This window comes from Leptonychotes weddellii, chromosome 3 (genome assembly GCF_054177405.1).
Source record: "Leptonychotes weddellii isolate Sample4059 chromosome 3, ASM5417740v2, whole genome shotgun sequence".
NCBI lineage: Eukaryota > Metazoa > Chordata > Mammalia > Carnivora > Phocidae > Leptonychotes > Leptonychotes weddellii.
In genome coordinates, this window is record NC_138371.1 from 94,873,812 (window position 1) to 94,896,275 (window position 22,464).

Genomic DNA, 22,464 nt, shown 5'->3' on the forward strand with positions numbered 1-22,464 from the left:
CCTTGCTTCCCTTGCCTTTGGCGATGTTTCTAGGAAGAAGTTGCTGCGGCTGAGGTCGAAAAGGTTGCTGCCTGTGTTCTCCTTCAGGATTTTGATGGACTCCTGTCTCACACTGAGGTCTTTCAACCATTTTGAGTCTATTTTTGTGACCAACACTTGTTATTATCTGTCTTTTTTATTATACTTATCCTATTGGGTATATAGTGATATTTCACTGTGGCTTTGATTTGCATTTCCCTGATGACTAATCATCTTTTTGTTGCATATTGGCCATCTTGTATATCTCATCTGAGAAGTGTCTATTTAATGCTTTGCCCACTTTTTAAATTGTGTTGTCCTTTTATTGAGCTATAAAGTTTCTTTATATAGTCTAGATTTAAGTCCTTCAGCAGATATATGATTGGCAAATATTTTCTCATATCCAGTAGGTTGTCTTTTTACTTTCTTGATGATACCCTCCAAAGCACAAAAGGTTGCCATTTTATTGTCCAATTTATCTTCTTTTTCTTTTGTGGTTGTGTTTTCGGTATCTTATCTGAGAAACCATTCTGTAATCCTGTGTTTTCTTAGAGTCTTATACTTTTGGCTCCTACATTTAGGTCTTTGATCTATTTTAAGTTAATTTTTATATATGGCCTGAGGTAGGGGTCCAACTTCATTCTTTTACATGTAGGTTTCCAGTTGTCTCACCACCATTTGTTGAAAAGCCCATTCTTCATTGCACTGTGTTGGCACCCTTGTCCAAAACCAGTTGACTATAAATGTATGAGTTTATTTTTGGACTAAATCTATTCTATCAATGTATATGTGTATTTTTATGGCAGTACATACTGTTTCAATTACTGTAGCTTTATAGTTTGTGAAATTGGGCAATGTGAGTCCTTACCTTTGTTTTTCGTTTCCAGTTGTTTTGGCTATTTGGGATTCCTTGAATTTCCATATAAATTTTCCAATCAGTTTGTCCCTTTCTGAAAAAAAAAAAATGCAGTTGTGATTTTGATAGGAATTTACTGAATCTGGAAATAAATTTGAAGAGTATTGCCATTTTAATAATAATAAATCTTTTGGTTCATGTTCATGGAATGTCTTTCCATTCATTTAGATCATCTTTAGTTGCTTTCAACAGTGTTTTGTAGTTTCCTAGTATAAGTTCTGCACTTCATTTATTAAATCTATTCTTATATATTTTCTTTTTGATGCTATTGTAAATGGAATTGTTTTTCGTCATTTCATTTTAAGATTATTCATTGCAACTGTATAGAAATACAATTAATTTTTGCATATTGACCTTGTATCCTGCAGCCTTGCCCAACTCATTGATTATGTTTTTAGTGGATTCCTGAGCATTTTCTAGATACAAAATCATGTCATTTGCAAATAGAGATTGTTTTTCTTCTTCCTTTCCAGTCTGTATCCCTTTTATTACATTTTCTTGACTGATTTTTTCCCAGCTAGAACCTTTAGTACAATGTTGAATTGAAATGGTGAGAGTGGACATCCTTGTTTTGTTCCTGATCTTAAGCATTCAGTCTTTTACCATTAAATATGGTATTAGCTGTGGGGTTTTTATATATGACATTTATCAGATTGAGGATGTTTTCCTTTAGTCCTGGTTTGTTGAGTGTTTTCTCATTATCATTAAAGGCTTTTGGATTTTCTGTGTCTGTTTTGATGATAATGTGACTTGTCCTTTATTCTATTAATATTAATTGATTTTCAGATATCAAACCAACTTTCTGTTCCTGGGATAAATCCCACTTGGTAATGGTGTTATAATCCTTTTTATGTGTTGCTGAATTTTGATTTGTTGCCATATGTTGAAGACTTTTGTATCTATATTCATAAGGGATATTAGTCTCTAATTTTCTGGTGATATCTTTGATTTTGGTATTGGAGTAATAGGGCCACACAGAATGAGTTGGGAAAGATGCCCTCCTCGTCTGTTTTGTTTTGTGTGTGTGTGTGTGTGTGTGTGTGTGTGTGTGTGTGTGTGTGGTTTTTGGAAGAATTTATGAAGTATTGACATTTATTGTTTTAGAGTGTTTTATAGAATTCACCAGTGAAGCCATCTGAGCCATGGCTTTTCTTTGTGGGTAGTTTTATTTTGCTTTTTTTGTTCTTTTATTGCTAATCTCTTGTTATAGGTCTGTTCAGATTTTCTATTTCTTCTTGAGTCAGTTTCAGTACTTTGTGTCTTTCTAGGAATGTATCCATTTCATCTGAGTTATCTAATTTGTTGGCATTCAGTTGTTCATAGTGTTCTCTTTTGATCCTTTTTTATTTCTATAAGCTTGGTATTAATGTATCTGTTATATGATTTTTTTTTATTACAGTTTGTGCAAATCAGAATCCAAATGCCAATACATTACATTTGAGTTATTTATTTGTCTCTTAGGTCTCTTTAGATTCCCCCCATCTCATTTTTCCTCGATATTTATTAATTGCAGAAACCTAGTTATTTACCCTACATATTTCCCACATTCTAGATTTTTCTGATTGTATTCCTGGGAGTCTCTAACATATTCTTCTACCCCCTAGATGCTTGATAATACTGTATGCCTTATTCCGATTCAAGTTTGAGTTTTTTGGCAGAACTACTTCATACATTCATCAGGAGGCACATAACTTCTAATTGTCTCTCTTTGTGAAGTTAGCAGTAATTAATGACCATTGCCTAGGTTTGTTGTTACAACTGAATAGTTCAATTGAAGGCAGAGTAAATAAAGCAGAGTAAGTGGGAGTACCAATCATTCCAGAGCATGTAGAATCCTAGCTAAACATCTTTACCAAATTCTTTCCTCTTTGGGCCTCAGTGTTCTTATCTATAGAATGGGGGCATAAACTATAAAGGACCTCTAAGGTTTCTTGCTCTTCTAACATACTCAAACACTTAAGTAGTGAACTTAATCTCTAGCAGATACAATTTGAGTGCATTAAAAGGATCTGCCAGGGGCACCTCAGTGGCTCAGTTGGTTAAGTGTCCAGCTCTTGTTTGTGGCTCAGCTCATGATCTCAGGGTTGTGAGATCAAGCCGTGTGTCGGGCTCCATGCTCAAGTGGGGAGTCTGCTGGAGATTCTCTCTCTGTCTCTCTCTCTCAAATAAATAAATCTTTTAAAAAATAAATAATAAATAAAAAGGATCCACTAACATTGTGTTATTCTTCCCATCTCAGACCACTTGGGTTCATTTCAAAGCCGAAGTTTGTCAATTATTAAATCCAATCACGTATATAACAAAGTCAGATAAAATCATTGTGAAAGCAGGAAGATTATGCCAAAAATCTTGGATTCCTGGATTCTAGTTCTAGCTGTGCCTGCCCTCAGCTGGTCACATTCTCTCTCAAGGTCCTATCCACAGAATAAAAGATTATGTTAGTGTTCTCTAAAGGCCTACAGGCTTTATGCTTTTATGTCTTTTGTTGATTTTTCCCCACAGTTTTTGAGGATGATATTTTTATTAATATCTTCAGCCCTACCTGTTTTTATCTGTTTTCTGATCATATTCTACTCAGCAACTGATTGACAGGGGCCTGCCCTAGGTATCAGTTCATGTATGAGATGCATCTTTGGCATACTTTCTCGAAGTAAATACATCAAAATATTATTAGCAAGTGATTATCTGTGGGTGGTAAAATTGTTGGTCATTTTTAAAACTTATGTCTGTATTCTTCATTTTATTCTATCAACATAGACTTTTGTAATTTTTAAGTCATTCTTAAAAGATTTAATAGCATATTTTTGATAGCATGCCCTAATGAACAAATTACCAAACTCTGGGTAAGAAGATTTCTTTCTCGTCCTATGATTTCATTAGGCAGTATCTCCCACTCTAGGTTAGTCTAAATGCTTTAATAGTAGGTACTTATATTTAATTTGATGGCTTTACTTAATCTTCAGTAATCTCAGTGAAAAAATATTTTATGCCTACAGAAATTAAAATTCATGAAGAATAGCAGCAATGCATATTGTCATCATCCTTCATAGCCCATATGGAATCTGAATTTGTACTACTTGGGGAACAGGTAGGCTCTTTGTTAGAGAAGTGGCGTGTTACAGAAATATTTGGGCAGAGTCAGGGTGTGTCTTTTGTATGTGATGAAACCAGGAGATCAGAAACTAGTTTGCTAAATTGTGTTCATAACCACTCCCTCTCTCAGTACTTGACTTATCTAGTAAGTATCACCCACTGAAGAAGACAGGACAGGTGTCTGGCTTACCTCTCACGGATTTCCTCACCTGGCAAGGTTTTATGCCGCTCATATGCCCATCTTTAAACACCATAGTGGGGCACCTGGGTGGCTCAGTTGGTTAAGCGTCTGCCTACGGCTCAGGTCATGATCCCAGGGTCCTGGGATGGAGTCTCACATCAGGTTCTCTGCTCAGCAGGGAGCCTGCTTCTCCCTCTCCCACTCCCTCTGCTTGTGTTCCCTCTCTCTCTCTCTGTCTTTCTCTGTCAAATAAATAAATAAAATCTTTAAAAAAAATAAAATTAAACACTGTAGTGACAGTTACTGGGGAATGTGCCCTCATAGCCATCAACTCACTGTGTGACCTAGACAAGTCACTTAACCTAGTCACAAGCACCAAGGTCACTTCATCTTTAATGAAGAGGATAGTTCCAGTTTCCAATATTGTCACAACTAGTGAAATTGACATTAGAAAAACCCATTTCTCAGTAACAAAGGCGGTATGAAAGTCACTGTTTGACCATCAGAAGCGTGACAAATCCGGGTGGTTCTATGGATAGCTCTGATGCAGAATAAATGACTAAACAGCCCTTTAAACATGGCCTGTTGCTTATGTGTCATAATCCGGATCTGTTCAGGCTTTTTGAAGACGATTCCTTACACTTAGTAAGAACAAAGGGCAAATGCCAAAAAGTAAGTAACCTGACATATTTATCGGTAACCTGACCATTTGGGGATTTCAGCTGCCGTCAGTGAGGTCTCTCAAACAACTGGCCCATGCCAATTCTCAGATGGGCTCCTGTACCAATGGCCTGATCAACCCATCCAAATGCAAAGAACCATTTCAAGACCTTCAAAACCAAGTGAAGTGCTTCTATTTTTACATTGTCTAATAGCCTCTCCTTTGCCAGAACTTGACCTGCCCCTGAGTAGGCATAGCTAGAAAGATACAGTTTTTATACTCAAAGAAGTCAGTTTAGTAAGGAAAACAAATTACTAGACTATATAGTTACTACAATGATGGAACACAAAAGGGGTTGCTTAGCAGGTGTGGGTAGGTCAAGGAAAGCTGAGGAGGAATGAAAGGAATGCTCTTGAGCTAAGCCAAACAAAACATTGAAACTCACCCTTATGACATTCAGTCTCTCAGAACCAGAATGAAGATTTATACTAGTTCCCATTTGGACAGGGTTTATTTTTTTCTAATAATTTCAAGCAACTCTAACTCTTTCCATTTTAACAAGGTCATTTAGAGCTTCACAGATAATATTTCCCAAAATGGCCATATTCTGACATGTGGACCATAACTTACACACACACACACTTCATGGTCATGCGGCAAAGTGAGAACAGAGTTCGTGAGCTGGGCCAGAATGTGCAAATGAAACTGCCCCACTATGTCTGCTTTAACAAAATAACAGATCCCTGCCTGTATTTGTTCACTTGTATTAAGGTTAAAATAATTCCAACTATGTATTGTAAATTGCAGGATATGCCTGCAATCGTCATGCACGGGAATCTGTGCTCCTCCAGAATTGCACAACTGTGTTTCTTCTATTTTTGTTTTTGCCACATTAATTATATCACGTAGTACTTGAAATAAAGGTGGAGTCTTTCACTGTGCGAGCTTGCAGTTCAAAAGTTAAATGATGCATTAAGAAATCAAGTTTTTAAATTACGTATAAGATCTGTGTTTGCCATATTTCCTAGCTAGTGTTATTTATTTAGAGTTTCCTGTTCCTGGATGAAATTCTCTTGCCTTCTGCTGTTTGCAATAACTCAAATCCTATTTCTCCTTTTCGATCATCTCCTTATATTCATACCATATTTGCCAGTTTTCCTTGTTACTTCAGCTAATTTCTAAACAAATCATAGCATATATAATATTAGTTGTTCACAGTCACTAAACTAATATCCCCAAATGTATTTTGACGTTCTCAATTCCCAAAATTTGCCTTTGCTCGTGCATGATTTATCTATATAACTCACCTATGAACTTCTCTCTCTCATGCACTTGGCCACACTGCATTTCTCTGCATCATCTACTATACTGCACTGGGATTCTGAGTCATCTGGGATTGGGCACCTCCCTGCTATTAACTGTGTAATATTTAAATTCCACTTACCAGTCTTCTTTTGAATTCAAGCACCACGTGAATTAAACTGACTATAGTTGCTTTCAACCTATAATTCCTGATCGCAACAGGTAGTTGCCAACTCTTGAAACTAACAGGTTTGACTAGAAGTTGACAGTTCTTACTCCCATAGAACTATATATTTTACATTTATATAAATTCAGAAGGTAAAATCATACCTTTCTTATCAGTCAGGACTCTTTGTTCATTGATAACACAATATCTTAATTTAAACAAAAAGTATTTGCACCTTACCTCAGAAAATAAATTAAGTTCCTCTTAGTGCCAAGCAAGGGGAAAGTCGGAAAATTTTACTACAAAGAGACTACCAACCACTTCAAGGGATTTACCAGACAACTGCTGGTATAAATTACAAAGACAATGCTAATCTATACCTAAATGAGAAGCCAGGACATTTGCTTAATGGCAAGTGGGGTAACTTTGACTCTTTGCATTTTCAGCTTGGGCATATGAAAAATACAGCATTCCTCAAAGTTGTCCAGGGAGTTGAGATCACCAGGATTTATCCAACCTGCTTGGTGGAAATGATAGAGAAAAAGAATTACAGAACCAAGGAAAGTTTTGACAATGCCTCAAAATCTGCGTTAGGCTCATGGAAAGTTGGATCAAAAATGTACCTTAGAGATCATTTCATCCATCACGCTGTTTGACTGAGAAAACAAGTCCACAGCAGTCAAGGGATTCACCTAAGGTCTTGTGCTTCTGGTTAGTGACCAATTCAAAAACAGACCTGGATAATCCTGCCCCATTCCAGTAGTCTTAAAGCCAGCTGGCAAGTAAATTTAAACCCTCTAACAGCAGGTAGCCTATTTCCAGCTCCTGAATGCCCCTTTCTCTGAAAATTAGGCAAACAGGTTGGAATATTTTGAAAAGAAAACACTGATTATAAAGTGGGCAGAAATTCCTGTGCAGACTTGCTAACTGGAAGTCTTTGGCTTCCCCAAGACAAAGGAGAGTCTTAGTCATGAAGTTAAGGTTGAAAACGGATTGTGTCACCAGCCTGAGAGCAGACAACCTTTTTTAGAAGCAGTACACTGAAATTAGAACTAAAGGAAAGAGTTTACAGAAACTTGAATTTAGAGCTATCTTACAACACTGGGAGTTATTTTGTATTTTTTGTTTGCATTTAACAAAGTATCAGGCATGCAAAAAAGAATAGAGGGGCGCCTGGGTGGCTCAGTTGGTTAAGTGTCTGCCTTCGATTCAGGTCATGATCTCAGGGCCCTGGGATCGAGTCCTGCATTGGGCTCCTTGATCAGCAGGGAGCCTGCTTCTCCCTCTGCCTGCCGCTCCCCCTGCCCGTGCTCTCTCCCCCCCTGCCAAAAAAATAGATAAAATCTTTAAAAAAAAAAAAAATAGAAACTGTGATGAATTCCTTGTGTTGCCCGCCTGACCCCATTTCCACCTCTCCCTTCTGAATTTGGACTTATATTTTCATACCTGTTTTGTGTTTTTCCTATATATAAATGTATCCATAAATGATATTTAGTATTGTTTTCATATTTTAAGTTTTATATAAGTGCTATCATATTGTATATATCTTTCTGCAATTCACACTCCCCCCCCCCCACTTTCTTTCTCAATACTATGTTTTTGAGATACATCCTGTGGATAAAGAGGATAGCTAGAGTGTTAATTTATTTTTTAAGTATTCTGTGGTATTCCACTGTATGAATGTTTTGACATTTATCTAATCTCCTATTAATGGACATCTAGTGAGTTTCCAGGGTTTTTGTTTTGTTTTGTTTTCTGGGATTTTTTTAACCTTGCTATGTAAACATTTTTATAAAACCCTCTACTGATGATTGTATGTGTAAGTTTCTTTAGTGACATTTATGAGGTCTTAGCATATGCATATCTTCAACCTGACAAACAGATCTCAGAAATAACCAGCAGAATATGAGAGTATCCAATACTAGCACTATATATTTTCAGTTTTTAATTTTTTACTAATTTTTAAGAGTCTAAAATTGTATTTCCTTATGGTGTTAATTTGTTTTCCTGATTCCTCATGGGACTGGGTGTCTTTCCATGTGTTCACTGGCAATTTGGATCTCCTTTTCTGCCTGGGTCACTTTTCAGATGAACGGTTTATCTTTTTATTACTGATTTTTAGAAATTCTTCTATAGTCAGGATATAAATCTTTCATAACTATGTGGCTATATGCAGCCAATATCTTCACATGTGGAATTTACATTTTTGTTATGGTGTCTTTTTTTTTTTTTTAAGATTTTATTTATTTATTTGTCAGAAAGAGAGAGCCCAAGCAGGGGGAGTGAGAGAGGGAGAAGCAGGCTTCCCGCTGAGCAGGGAGCCCGATGCGGGGCTCGATCCCCAGGATTCTGGGATCACGACCTGAGCCGAAGGCAGATGCTTAACCGACGGAGCCACCCAGGCATCCCATGTTATGGTGTCTTTTTATGATCAGGTTTATCAATCTTTTCTTTTTGATGTATGCTTATTGTTTCTTCTAAAAAAATATGTCCCCACTCCGAAGTCATAAAGATATTCTTTTATAGTTCCCTCTAGGTTTTTTTTAGGTTTGGGTTTTTTTACAACCTTTAGGGCTTCTATACACATAGAATTTACTTTTGTGTGTGGTGTGAGGTAGGAAGCTAATTTTGTTTGTTTTTTTTTTTTCCCAATTGACAACAAATTGTTTTGAAACCTTTTATTGAAAATGCCATCCTTTTCCCAAAGGTAGGTAATGCCACTTTTGACATATATTTTGGATTCTCTTTTGGTTCTGTCAGGTTATTCTTTCATCCCTGTGCCTTAATGCACATCTTAATTACTATACCTTGATAGTAAGTAACAATATCTGGAAAGTAGGGATGCCTGGGTGGCTCAGTCAGTTAAGGGTCTGCCTTTGGCTTGGGTCATGATCCTGGGGTCCTGGGATCGAGTCCCTCATCGGGCTCCCTACTCAGCAGGGAGCCTGCTTCTCCCTCTGCCTGCCAGTCACCTTGCTTGTGCACTCTCTCTCTCTCTCTCTGTCTGACAAATAAATAAATTAAATCTTAAAAAATATATATCTGGAAGGTAAGCTCCTGCCTGTCAAGTAAACACAGTGGGAGCTAGCTATCTTTGAGCTATCTCTCTTGAACCACCCCTCCCCCCAAAAAAGAGGATGCATACTGCAAGAAAGAAAATCCAGAAAGAGGCTATGGGATGTGCCAGTGGGCAGTGAGTGGCAAAGTTGGAATCCTGGAACTGGAGATTGATATCCTGTACCAAGAGAACTATGCTCTGTGGAGATCTGTGGGGGCCTGTAAGAGCTCACACAGTGCTTGCTTTGGCAACACATATACTAAAATTGGAACAACACAGAAGATTAGCATGCCTCCTGCACAAGGGGGACACACAAAAGAGCTCACACGTGTCCCATGAGAGATCCAGACTTTGGATACCTGCCCACAAAAGGCCTTGTGGTCAGTCAGTGTTACTAAGTAAAACAACAGCAACCACAGAGAATTCCAATTGCTCCCAATGAAGTAAAAAGACATTTTCTCTGAAAATGAAGTTAAAAAAACAACTCAACTTATAATAGCATCAAGAATAAAATAGGAATAGATCTAACAAAAGAAGTAGAAGACTTGTATACTGAACATTGTTGAAAGAAATTAAGGAAAACCTAAATAAATGGACCAGAAGCCTTAATATTGTTAACATACTCTTCAGGGGCACCTGGGTGGCTCAGTCAGTTCAGCAGCTGGCTCTTGGTTTTGGCGCAGGTCATGATCTCGGGTCCTGGGATCAAGCACCGCTTTGGGCTCCCTGCTCAGTGGGGAGTCTGCTTGAAGGATTCTCTCTCTACCTCTGCCCCTTCCCCAACTCACATGCACCCTCTCTCTCAAATAAATAAATCTTTAAAAAAAAAAGATGCTCTCCAAAATGATCTACAGATTCAATGCAGTCCCTATCAATATCTCAACTGCCTTCTTTGCAGAAACAGACACACTGATCCTACAATTCCTATAGGCATGCAAAGGACCAAGAGAAGCCAAAACAATCTTGGAAGACAAGAACAAAGCTGAAGGACTCACAGTTCTTTTGAAACTTACTACAAAGCTACAGTAATCAAAATAGTGTGGTACTGGCTAAAGATAGACCAGTGGAATACAATTAAGAGTCAAGAAATAATACCCATGCATCTATGCTCAATTGATTTTCAACAAATGGTGCTGGGACAATTGGATAGCTACGTATAAAAGAATGAAGTTGGGGGGCGCCTGGGTGGCTCAGTTGGTTGAGCGGCTGCCTTCAGCTCAGGTCATGATCCCAGGGTCCTGGGATCGAGCCCCTCATCGGGCTCCCTGCTCAGCAGAGAGCCTGCTTCTCCCTTTCCCTCTGTCTGCCACTCTGCCTACTTGTGCTCTCTATCTCTGTCAAATAAATAAATAAAAAATATCTTTAAAAAAAAAAAAGAATGAAGTTGGACCCCTTCTCCACACCATATATGAAAAATGATGTGAATCTAAAACCGCTCTTAAGGAAGAAAAAAAAAGGACTCTAAATAGATCAAAGACCTACATGTAAGATCTAAACTGTAAAAACTCTACAAAGAAAACATAAGAAATCTTAAATTCCTTGTCTTCAGATTAGGCATTCATTCCTTAGATATAACACCGAAAACAGGCAACAAAAGAAAAAAAAGATAAATTGAATTCAATTAAAATTTTAAACTTTTGTACTTTATAGGACACTAGTAAGAGAAAAAAAAGATAACCCAAGAAATGGAAGAAAATAATTGCAAATCATGCATCTGATAAATGTCTAGTATCCAGAATATTTAAAAACTCTTAGGACTTGGGGCGCCTGGGTGGCTCAGTTGTTAAGCGTCTGCCTTCGTCTCAGGGCATGATCCCAGGGTCCTAGGATCAAGCCCAGTATTGGGCTCCCTGCTCTGCGGGAATCCTGCTTCTCCCTCTCCCACTCCCTCTGCTTGTGTTCCCTCTCTCGCTGTGTCTCTCTCTATCAAATAAATAAATAAAATCTTAAAAAAAAAAAACAACTCTTAGGACTCAATAATAAAAAAACAAGTAACCTAATTTAAAAATGGGCAGAGAGGGGGCGCCTGGGTGACTCAGATGGTTAAGCGTCTGCCTTTGGCCCAAGTCATGATCCCAGGGTCCTGGGATCGAGCCCCACATTGGGCTTTTGGCTCAGTGGGGAGCCTGCTTCTCCCTCTCCCTCTGCCTCTCCCCCTGCTCATGCTCTCTCTGTGTATCTCTGTGTCTCAAATGAATCAATTTAAAAAAAACAATGGGCAGAGGATCTGAAGAGACATTTCTCCAAAGAAATACGCAAATGGCCAAGGAGCCCATGAAAAGATACTTAATATCAATAGTTATTGGGGAAATGCACATCAAAATCACATTGAGGGGGCACCTGGGTGGCTCAGTCGGTTAAACATCTGCCTTCGGTTCAGGTCATGACCCTGGGACCCTGGGATGGAGCCCCACGTCATGATCCCTGCTTGGCGGGGAGCCTGCTTCTCCCTCTCCCTCTGCCTGCCGCTCCTCCAGCTTGTGCTCTCTCTGTCAGATAACCTAAAAAAAAAAAAAAAAAAAATTGAGATACCACACACACTAGAATGTCTATAATTTAAAAAACAAAAACAAAAACAACAGACAATACCAAGTGTTGGTGAGAATGTGAATTGGAACCCTTATACAATGCTCCTGGGTATATAAAATGGTACAGTTGCTTTGAATAACAGTTTGGCAGTTTCTCAAAAAGTTGGACATATAGTTAGCATATGATCCAGCAATTCTAGGTAAATACCCAAGAGAAGCATTGGGTATGTGTAATAGATTTAAGCATTATATCCACACAAAATCTTGTACACTAAGGTTCATAGCATCATTATTCATAGTAGCTAGGGATTGGAAACAATCCAGCTGATGGATTAGTCCATCAGCTAATGACTGGGCAAATAAAATGTGTGATGTATCCATACAATGGAATATTATTGAGCCATGGATAGTAAACCTTGAAAATGTTATGCTAAATGAAAGTAAGCAGAAGTAAAAAGCCACATATTGTATGATTTCGTTTATATGTAATGTCCAGAATAAGCAAATCCAAAAAGAAAGTAGATTAGTGGTTGCCTAGGGCTGGGGTAGAGGGAGGTTTGGGGGAGCGAGACATTAGGGAGTGACTGCTAATGGGGATCACCTTTCTCTTAGGGGTGATGAAAGTGTTCTGGAAGTAGTGGTGATGGTTGCAACCTCTCTCTCTCAAATAAATAAAATCTTAAAAAAAAAAAAGAAAATGAGCAAACATTGCCATGTCCATTTTATGAGGCCACTGTAACTCTGAATTCAAAAACTGAATAAGGCAGGGCGCGCCTAGGTGGCTCAGTCATTGAGCATCTACCTTCGGCTCCGGTCGTGGTCCCAGGGACCGAGCCCCACATCGGGCTCCCTGCTCGGCGGGAAGCCTGCTTCTCCCTCTCCCACTCCCCCTGCTTGTGTTCCTGCTCTCGCTATGTCTCTCTCTGTCAAATAAATAAATAAAATCTTTAAAAAAAATTTTTTTTTAAATAAATAAGTATTTAGGGACGCCTGGGTGGCTCGGTCGGTTAAGCGTCTGCCTTCAGCTCAGGTCATGATCCCAGGGTCCTGGGATCGAGCCCCGCGTCGGGCTCCCTGCTCCGCGGGAAGCCTGCTTCTCTCTCTCCCACTCCCCCTGCTTGTGTTCCCTCTCTCGCTGTCTCTGTCAAGTAAATAAATAAAATCTTAAAAAAAACCCAAAAAACTGAATAAGGCTGCACCTGGGTGGCTTAGTTGGTTCAGCATCTGGCTATTGATCTCACCTCAGGTCTTGATCTCAGGGTCGTGAGTTAAAGCCCAAGTGGGCTCCAGCTCAGCATGGAGCCTACTTAAGATAAACAAACAAACGAGCAAATAAATACTGAATAAGGACATTATAAAAAATTTCAATTAGATTGATGTCATATTTGAACATATATGAACATATATTTGAATATCCAATATAAAATATTAGCTAGCTGAATTCAACAGTGAATTTTTAAAAATAATAACTAAATGGAGAAACTTTAGAAGCATTTTTTTTCTTAAAGATTTTATTTATTTGACAGAGACAGAGATAGCGAGAGCAGGAACACAAGCAGCAGGAGTGGGAGAGGGAGAAGAAGGCTTCCCGCCGAGCAGGGAGCCCGATGTGGGATTCGATCCCAGGATACTGGGATCGTGACCTGAGCCGAAGGCAGACGCTTAATGGCTGAGCCACCCAGGCGCCCCTTTAGAAGCATTTCTTTTAAGCGTAATGAAAAATAAGCTGTCTACTACTTTAGCTACTCTTTAAAATTATACTAGAGGGGTGCCTGGGTGGCTCAGTCAGTTGAGCATCTGACTTTTGATTTCAGCTCAGGTCATGATCTTGGGGTCACAGGATTGAACCCCACATCAGACTCCACACTCAGCAGGGAGTCTGCTTGAGTTTCTCTCTTTCCATCTCCCTTTGCCCCTCCCACCTGCATTCTCTGTCTCTCTCTCTCTTTCAAATAAATAAATCTTTAAAAACTAATAATAAAATAAAATACTAGAGATGCTGGACAATGCTATAAAAAGATGAAAAGATATAAGCAATACAAGAATTGGAAATAAAGAGATAAGCTATCATTTTGTGAAAAACAATATGATCGACGTAGAAAAATTAATAGAATAAACAAACTATTGCAACAAGATGGATGTACCATATTTTATTCAATCAGTCCCCTATTAATGGGAATTTGAACTGATCTTTTGCTATTATGAATTGTGCCATAATGAATAATCCTGTGCATAGGTTGCTATCTATTTGTGGAGGTAAGTCTTCAGGGTAAATGCCTGGAAGGGGTATTGCTACATCAAGAAGTAAAGGCATATGAAATTTTGTGAGCCACATTCACTCCAAATGTTTGCACTATCCTGTACGCCCATTAACAATGTATAAGAGTGCCTGTTTCTTCACAGCCTTACTAACAAAGAGTGGTGTTAAATATTTTGATTTTTGTCCATCTGATAAGTGAAAAGTGGTATTGACATCTAATTGTAGTTTTCATTTACATTTTATTAATAAATGAGATTGAACATCTTTTTCTACATTTAGGGCTGTTTGTCTTTCCTTGTCTGTGCTGTTTACCCATTTTTCTATTGAGTTTTTTATTTTATTTTTATTTCAACCTTTATCTATCACTGTTTCATCTGTATTTATTATCAGCATATAGCTAGGTTTCTTTTTTTAAATTAATTATAAATTTTAATAAGCTTTTTTTCTTAAAGTTAAAAAAAAGGGAATAGCCTGAATGTCCACAATTTGGGGATGGGTTAATTAAACTATTCTATATTCATACAGTGGAATACTATACAGCTATAAAGATCAAAGTTGGTTACATGTGCTTCTATCAAAAGATCTCCTTGATACACTATTAAATAAAAAAGCAATGTTTGGGGGTGCCTGGGTGGCTCAGTCAGTTGGGCAGCTGCCTTTGGCTCAGGGCATGATCCTGGGGTCCTGGGATCGAGTCCCATATCCGGCTCCCTGCTCAGTGGGGTGTCTGCTTCTCCCTCTTCCTCTTCCTCTGCCCTGCTCATGCTCCCTCTGTCTCTCTCTCTGTCTCTCTCAAGTAAATAAACAAAAAATTTTTAAAAAGCAATGTTTAGAATAATTCCAATACTGTGATCCCATCTATGAAAACAATAAGGCTATATATAAAGCCACACATAGAAACTTATATTTTCCACAGGGAAGTTTGCTGAGGGTTGAGGATGAAGAGAAAGGTTTTCTTTTTCATTTCAATTTATATCAAATTCTTAGGCTCCACTCCAGACCTATTAAAACAGAAACTGGGATTAGGCTAGGCACTCTGTTTTATCAAACCCTCCAGGTGATTTTGATGCGTGCTCAAGTCTGAGAATCACTGTTCTAAATCAGTGCTACTAAATATGGTTCTCATACCAGCCGCATCAGCACTACCAGGGAGCTTGCTGGAAATGCAGATTCATGAGACTCAAGCCTGAACTCCTAACAGAATCTCTGGGTGGGGCCCAGGAATCTGTGATTTAAAAAGTTCTCCAGGTGATTCTGATGCACACATAAGTCTGAGAATCACTGCTCTAAATTTCTCTCAAGGTTCAGCTCTTTTTTTTTAAAGTGAAAATTAATTTTAAGAGAGAAAAAAATAATTCCGTGCTCATAAGTTTCATTGAACAGACTAGGCCTCACTTGATCTTTTCTCACCTTATAAGTAACACAAGTACATTTAAATGAGTAGATTTTGGGACACCTAGGTGGCTCAGTCAGTTAAGCTTCTGCCTTCGGCTCAGGTCATGATCCCAGGGTCCAGGGATCGAGCCCCACATCGGGCTCCTTGCTCAGCAGGGAGTTTACTTCTCCCTCTGCCTGCTGCTCCCCCTGTTTGTGTTCTCTCTCTCTCTTTCTGACAAATAAATAAAATCTAGGAAGGGAGGGAGGGAGGGAGGGAGGGAGGGAGGAAGGAAGGAAGGAAGGAAGGAAGGAAGGAAGGAAGGAGGGAAGGAAGGAAGGAAGGAAAGAGAGGTGTCTGGGTGGCTCAGTTGGTTAAGCGTCTGCCTTTCGCTTGGGTTATGGTCCCAGGGTCCTGGGACCCAGCCCTGTGTCACGCTCCCTGCTCAGCGGAGAGCCGGCCTCTCCCTCTCCCGTTCCCCTTGCTTGTGCTCTCTATTTCTCTCTGTCAAATAAATAAATAATTAATTTTAAAAAAAAAGAAACCTAGCTATATGTTGGTAATAAATACAGATGAAACAGTGATAGATAAAGGTTGAAATTAAAGGGACAAAGAGGCACCAAGCAGTTACAAGCAAACAAAGCAAAATTAGTAAAAATTTAAGGTAAAGTCTATCAACCTAGAAAGAAGATATATGTAATGATAAAAAGCACAATTAATGAAGATGATATAATAGTTATAAACCTGTATGCACTAAACAACTTAGAAGCTGAATACATTTTAAAAACTAAAAATTGCCTAATAGATAAAAATTAATGAACCATGTAAAAAAAGTAGATAATATAATTTATATACGATTTAATAGAGAAATGTCCCTCATATAGAAAAATTTTCATGTCCATGGAGCATTTACAAAAATTGATCATGTCTTTGGCAAAAAAATAAAATAATAACAAATTTAAAAAAGTAGCAGCCTTATTTTTCTGATCATAATCCAACATGGTTGGTAAAAATAATAAAAAGTAAACAGAGGGGCATGTGGGTGTCTCAGTCAGTTGGCCATCCGACTCTCAACTTGGACTCAGGTCGTGATCTTGGGGTCATGGGATTGGGCCCCATGTGGGGCTCCATGCTCAGTGTGTAGTCTGCTTGAAATTCTCTCTCTCTCCCTCTCCCATTGCCCCTCCCTCTCCAATCACATGTGCTATAAACAAACAAACAAACAAACAAACAAAATTTTAACTACTTGGAAATTAAGAAATACACTCCCCAGGGGTGCCTCGGTGGCTCAGTCAGTTGGGCAGCCATCTCTTGATTTCGGCTCCGGTCATGATCTCGGGGTCATGGGATGGAGCCCTGTGTGTTCACCCTCAGCTAGGAGTCTCATTGTTGAGATTCTCTCTCTCCCTCTCCCCCACTCTCTCTCTCATGAAAAAAATCTTTTAAAAAATACACTCCCCAATAATTATGAGCTCAGAGAGATGAAGGGGATCAGAGTTGTCACCCCAAAATATGCCATTTTGGCATAAGGATTGTTTTGAGCTGAAGACAAATAGCTCCCTGCCCTCCATCTTTCTGTCTGAAAACAGGGTATAAATTTCCCTTTTCAAAGGTAACATAAATTTCCATTTGTAAAGGTGTCCCCCTCTCCTATAGCAGGAAAAGAACTACTCCTGAGGTAAGAGACAACTCTTATCATCTGAAATAACTCTTATCTGCATAACAAACCTTAGTGGACAGCCCTTATTTACCTAATGATTTCCCAATAAGCACTTACCCTCAGAAGCCCCAAACATCTTTTTGTTTGTTTAGCTTCTTCTTAACACTTTATCACCCTTTGTAAAGATGGTATATAAGCCCCAATTATAACTGCCTTCTTGAGTCGCATTTCCTTGTGGACTTCTGTATGTAGGCTTGTGATTAAATCTGTTTCTTTTTTCCCTCCTGTTAATCTGTCTTTTATCAGTATGATTTACTGGCCCCACCACTGAACCTAAGAGGAGTTTTTCCCCTCCTCTACAAGGTATCAATTCTGAAATTATAAATTATCTTGTAAGTAATATGAAAGAATACCTTATACCAAAACCTGTAGTATGCATCAAAAGTAGAGCTGAACAAAATAAACAAGTTTAAGTTATTTCATTGCTAAAGAAAACAAGAAAGAAGATCACATAGAAAATAACTATCATATTAAGAAATGTAAAAAAAAAAAGAATGAAAGAAGGAGGAAAAGATTAATAAATAATAGGTTGAGACTAATAGAATAGAAAACAAACGAAAGAAGGAAGAAGAGGGGGAGGAGGAGAAGGAGGAAAGCAGGGATCAATAAATCCAAACTAAAACTTTGAAAAGACCAATAAAATAGATTATAGGTTAACTTTTTATGAGCCCAATTAAGGAAAAAAAGATTGATGTGGAAAACAAAGGCAGAAGGGAATGTACACAAAATTAAATGTCCTTATAACCTGCAGCCCATTGACAAATACTTGAGATAGGAAGATTATAACTTTCCTCCGGGATCCTGTGAGTCTTCTTTAGCTTATGAATGTCCTTTAGGAACTTCCCTTATCTTTATTTCCTCCAACCCCAAGGTATATAATCAGTTGCTCCTCCCAATCCTGGGGCAGCAGCTCTTTCTGCCCACAGGTCCTGTCCCCATGCTTTAATAAAATCACCTTTTTGCACCAAAGATGTCTCAAGAATTTTTTCTTGGATGTAGGCTCCGGACCTCACTAACATTCCAGAACTACATCAAGAGCACATGTAAAAATAAGCAAGAATGGGAATGAGGAAGGAGACATAACCACAGAGACTGTGTGGCCGGAGAGGAGCAAATTAGAGAAAAAGGTTGCAGGAATGGGGTCATAGAGGTAAGTGGGAATCATACCACCTGGGGCCTTATAAACCACCACCACCACCACCAAAAAAAAAAAAAATCAACAACCTGGGGCTGGTTTGGAGTCCTTGAAGCTAAGTGTTATGTGTGAATTGTGTCCCCGCCAAAAGATATGTTGAAGTCCTAATTCCTAGTACCTGGGAATGTGACCTTATTTGGAGATAGGGTTTTTTCAGATGTAATTAAGTTAAGATGAAGTCATCCTGGATTAGGATGGGCCCTAATCCAATGACTAGTGTCCTTTTAAGAAGAGGGAAATTTGGAAAAGCAAGAACAAGACCTGAAGATGGAATCAGAGATAAAAGCTATGCTGCCATAAGCCAAGAAATGCCTGGGCTCTCAGAGGCTGCAAGAGGCCAAGAAAAGTCCTCCCCTACAGTCTGCAGAGAGAGCACGGTCCTGCTGACCTTGATCTTGGACATCCAGCCTGCAGAGCTGTGAGAGAATAAAGTTCTGTTGTTTAAGCCACCCAGTCTGTGGAACATTTTGACAACAGTCCTAGGAAGCTAATACAAATGTGTATACATGCAAAAGAGGAGGAGGAAAGGGCTATATTCAGGAAATTAGTAATGGTTACCTCAGAGGAGTGATTACCTCAGAGGGCATTAGGTTGGGTGTAGATTATTAGCTTTACCTTTATATTTGGACATAAAGATTCCTGGAAGAATGCCTCATGTTTATTTATCTTAAAATTTTATGCGATCCAAAATCTTTTTTAAGGGCGCCTGGGTGGCTCAGGTGGTTAAGCGACTGCCTTCGGCTCAGGTCATGATCCTGGAGTCCCTGGATCGAGTCCCGCATCAGGCTCCCTGCTCGGCAGGGAGTCTGCTTCTCCCTCTGGCCCTCCCCCCTCTCATGTGCTCTCTCTCATTCTCTCTCTCAAATAAATAAATAAAATCTTTAAAAAAAAAAAAATCTTTTTTTAAAAAGGGGGGGAGGTCCCTGGGTGGCTCAGTTAGTTAAGTGTCTGCCTTCGGCTCAGGTCATGATCCCAGGGTCCTGGGATCAAGCCCCACATCAGGATCCCTGCTCAGTGGGGAGTCTGCTTCTCCCTCTCCCTCTGCCCCTCCCCACTGCTTGTGTGCATGCTCGCTCGCTTAAATAAATCTTTAAAAAAAATTTATGTGATGCTTTTCAAATTACAATAGTAATACATTCTTATGGTAACAAGTGAAATAATTCAATATGAATATTGGAATTTCAGATAATCAATGAACAATTTTTAATGTGTGTCCCATACAATATTTGGGACATATTTACACTAACAGAGTAATTCACATTTGCCTGGGCAGCCTGTATTTAGTTTGCCATGCTCCTCCACCAGATTGCCACATAGCTTGCTCTGTTACCTCATGCAGGTTTTTGCTCAACAGTCACCTTCTCGGGGCGCCTGGGTGGCTCAGATGGTTAAGCGTCTGCCTTCAGCTCAGGTCATGATCCCAGGGTCCTGGGATCGAGTCCCGCATCGGGCTCTCTGCTCCTTGGGAGCCTGCTTCTCCCTCTGCCTCTCTCTCTCTCTCTGTCTCTCATGAATAAATAAATAAAAATCTTTAAAAAATAAAAAAAAAATTAAAAAAAAACCAGTCACCTTCTCATGAAGGCCTTTCCCGACCATTTCATTTCAAATCGAAGCTTACCTCCACTTCTCCCCAAATCCCTCGTGGCTCTACTACCAGCTTAAAATATAGTTTCCTGTTTATTTGCTCAGTATGTCTCCCTTAGTATAGATGTAATCTCATGAAGGCAGGGATTTTGATGGTATGTTCACTGCCTATGGAAATTCCAAAAGCCTAGTATACTGGCACATAGCAGCCTCTCAATAAATCCTTATTGAGCAAATGCAAGCATAAATGCATTAGGGAGGCTATGCTAGCTCTCTCCAATGCCATGAGAGCAGATGATTTTTAGCAGTCCCAGGGAGCAGACAGGAAAAGGAGCCCACAGCCCCCGCCCTCTGGTCGAGCTGGCAGAATCAGTTACTTTCATTTATTCATCTAATGTACTTTGAGTACTCACTATCTGCCTGCACAGTTTGTTGCCAGAGATGTTGACTAAATAATCCCACAGGGTTCTGTGGTCTGGAGGAGGAGATAGACATTATCACAACAGGTGGATGGTTATTTAATTATAGTGGTGATCTCTCTATGGAGGAAAAGAACAAAGAGGGCATAATCTGGTCTGGTGGTCAGGGAAGACTTCCCAGAAAAAGGGAGCTGGAGCTGAGATCTGAAGGCTGAGCCTGAGTTAACAGGAACAGAGGTGTGTAAACCAAGGGATGTAGGGGGCAAAATTTTCCACCCCACAACATGTGTCTTGGGCATGTGGATTACTTTAGGCTGATTGCTTAAAAAACAAAAACAAAAAACAAAAACATGGGAATCCTGGATGGCTCAGTTGGTTAAGCGTCTGCCTTTGGCTCAGGTCATGATCCCAGTGTCCTGGGATCAAGCCCTGCATCAGGCTCCTTCCTCGGTGGGGAGCCTGCTTTTCCCTCTCCCACTCCTCCTGCTTGTGCTCTCTCTCTCTGTCAAATGAATGGATAAAAATCTTTAAAAACTAATAATAAAAATAAAAACAAAAACAAAAAACATAGAAGGCCCAGGGTCACCTTGGTAGCACAGTTCATTAAGTATCCAACTCTTGGTTTCAGCTCAAATCGTGATCTCAGGGTTATGAAATTGAGCCCCCCATCAGGCTCAGTGGTCAGCATGGAGACTACTTCAGATTCTCCCTCTCCCTCTGCCCCTCCAGCTTGTGCTCTCTCTCTCTCTCAAATAAATAAATAAATCTTAAAAAACAAAACAAAACAGAAGGCCCAGGAAGAACATTTGACCTTCCTCTTAAATGCCTAAAAGAATTTAGATAGAGGACTTGCTCAGGAAGAGAGCTATCAGCATAGATAACTACACAATATGACCTAGTGGTGGTGGATAGGGAGGAAACAACAATGCCTGCTTGATCAAAGTCCTCTCTCTGTGCCATTGTTTCTGGATGGCCCAGCAAACATTTGTTTACCAAACACTCTTTTCATTCTTCCTGTAAATTACCTCCTGGACCCCTAACCCATCTCCTTAGTCCAAAATGACATATGTACTTCATTTTGCCTGACTGTCTTTGGAATATCTTATGTTTTTGTGGATTCCCATAAATACATGATTAAATTTTATTTTTTTCTGTTAATCTGTCTCATGTCAATATAATTCTTAGACTAGCAAGAATTTTGAAGGGTAAAGGAAAATTTTTCCTCCCCAACAATTGGTGTAGTCCGCAGGATGAACTTCCCTGGCTGGACACTATTCAGTTTGAGTTGCTGCAGCTGAGAGATACTGGGACAGCTGATAAAAGCTGGCAGATGATAAGATTTCTTACCACATCAGCCTCCTAGATTTCTGCCTGTGGGGTCTGATGGAAATGAAAATGATGAGAGTCCTTCTTCTTTCTCTTTCTAAATATAGAATTGCAGGAAAAAAGATATTTGTAGACTAGTTCCTTGGGTATAGCAACTTTAGTAAATTTTGTTATGAGTATTCTTGTTTTGTATTGATCTTTTTCCTTCCAGAGATGGTCATTGTTTTCTTTTGTCTCTGTCTTTTGTGTCATTTGTTGTAAAGCATGGAGAACAATAGGTCTGATTAGGTTTTCCTTTCACCTTGTTCTGTGTCTTAAGAGCGTGGTTTTATGACCAGTGAGAATATTCTCTCTGGACTCTGCCAACCAGAAGATGCATGTACTGGCGTGCATCAGGCAGACAGCCAAAGAGGCTGTGGATCCTAAGTCATCTATTTAACACACTTCACTCTCTTTGTCTAACTGTACCAGCTCTCAGGAGAATTTGTCATAGGGGTCCTGGTCCATAGGGGTGACTGTCATCTCAATCCTCATTGTAAATGTGGGTTGCACCCCATTTGTGGCTAGATATGGCTGGGCAGAAATGTGGGTCACACCTCATTTGCAGCTAAATCTTTCTTAGGCTAAATTTGGGAGTGGACATTCTGGATCCTGTGAGGGCT

At 39.3% G+C, this 22,464-nt stretch overlaps 1 long non-coding RNA gene and 1 pseudogene across 5 annotated transcripts in view; both read left to right on the top strand.

Annotated features, from left to right (window-relative positions):
* Positions 1 to 22,464, top strand: part of LOC145720580 (uncharacterized) — a 38,274-nt gene that overhangs the window by 7,136 nt on the left and 8,674 nt on the right. For all 5 annotated transcript variants that reach the window (XR_014143653.1, XR_014143654.1, XR_014143656.1 and 2 more), the window contains exon 3: positions 18,278 to 18,428. This is a non-coding gene — a long non-coding RNA (uncharacterized LOC145720580). The remainder of the gene's footprint in view (positions 1 to 18,277; positions 18,429 to 22,464) is intronic.
* On the top strand, positions 9,631 to 9,729 carry LOC115941825 (U6 spliceosomal RNA; annotated as a pseudogene).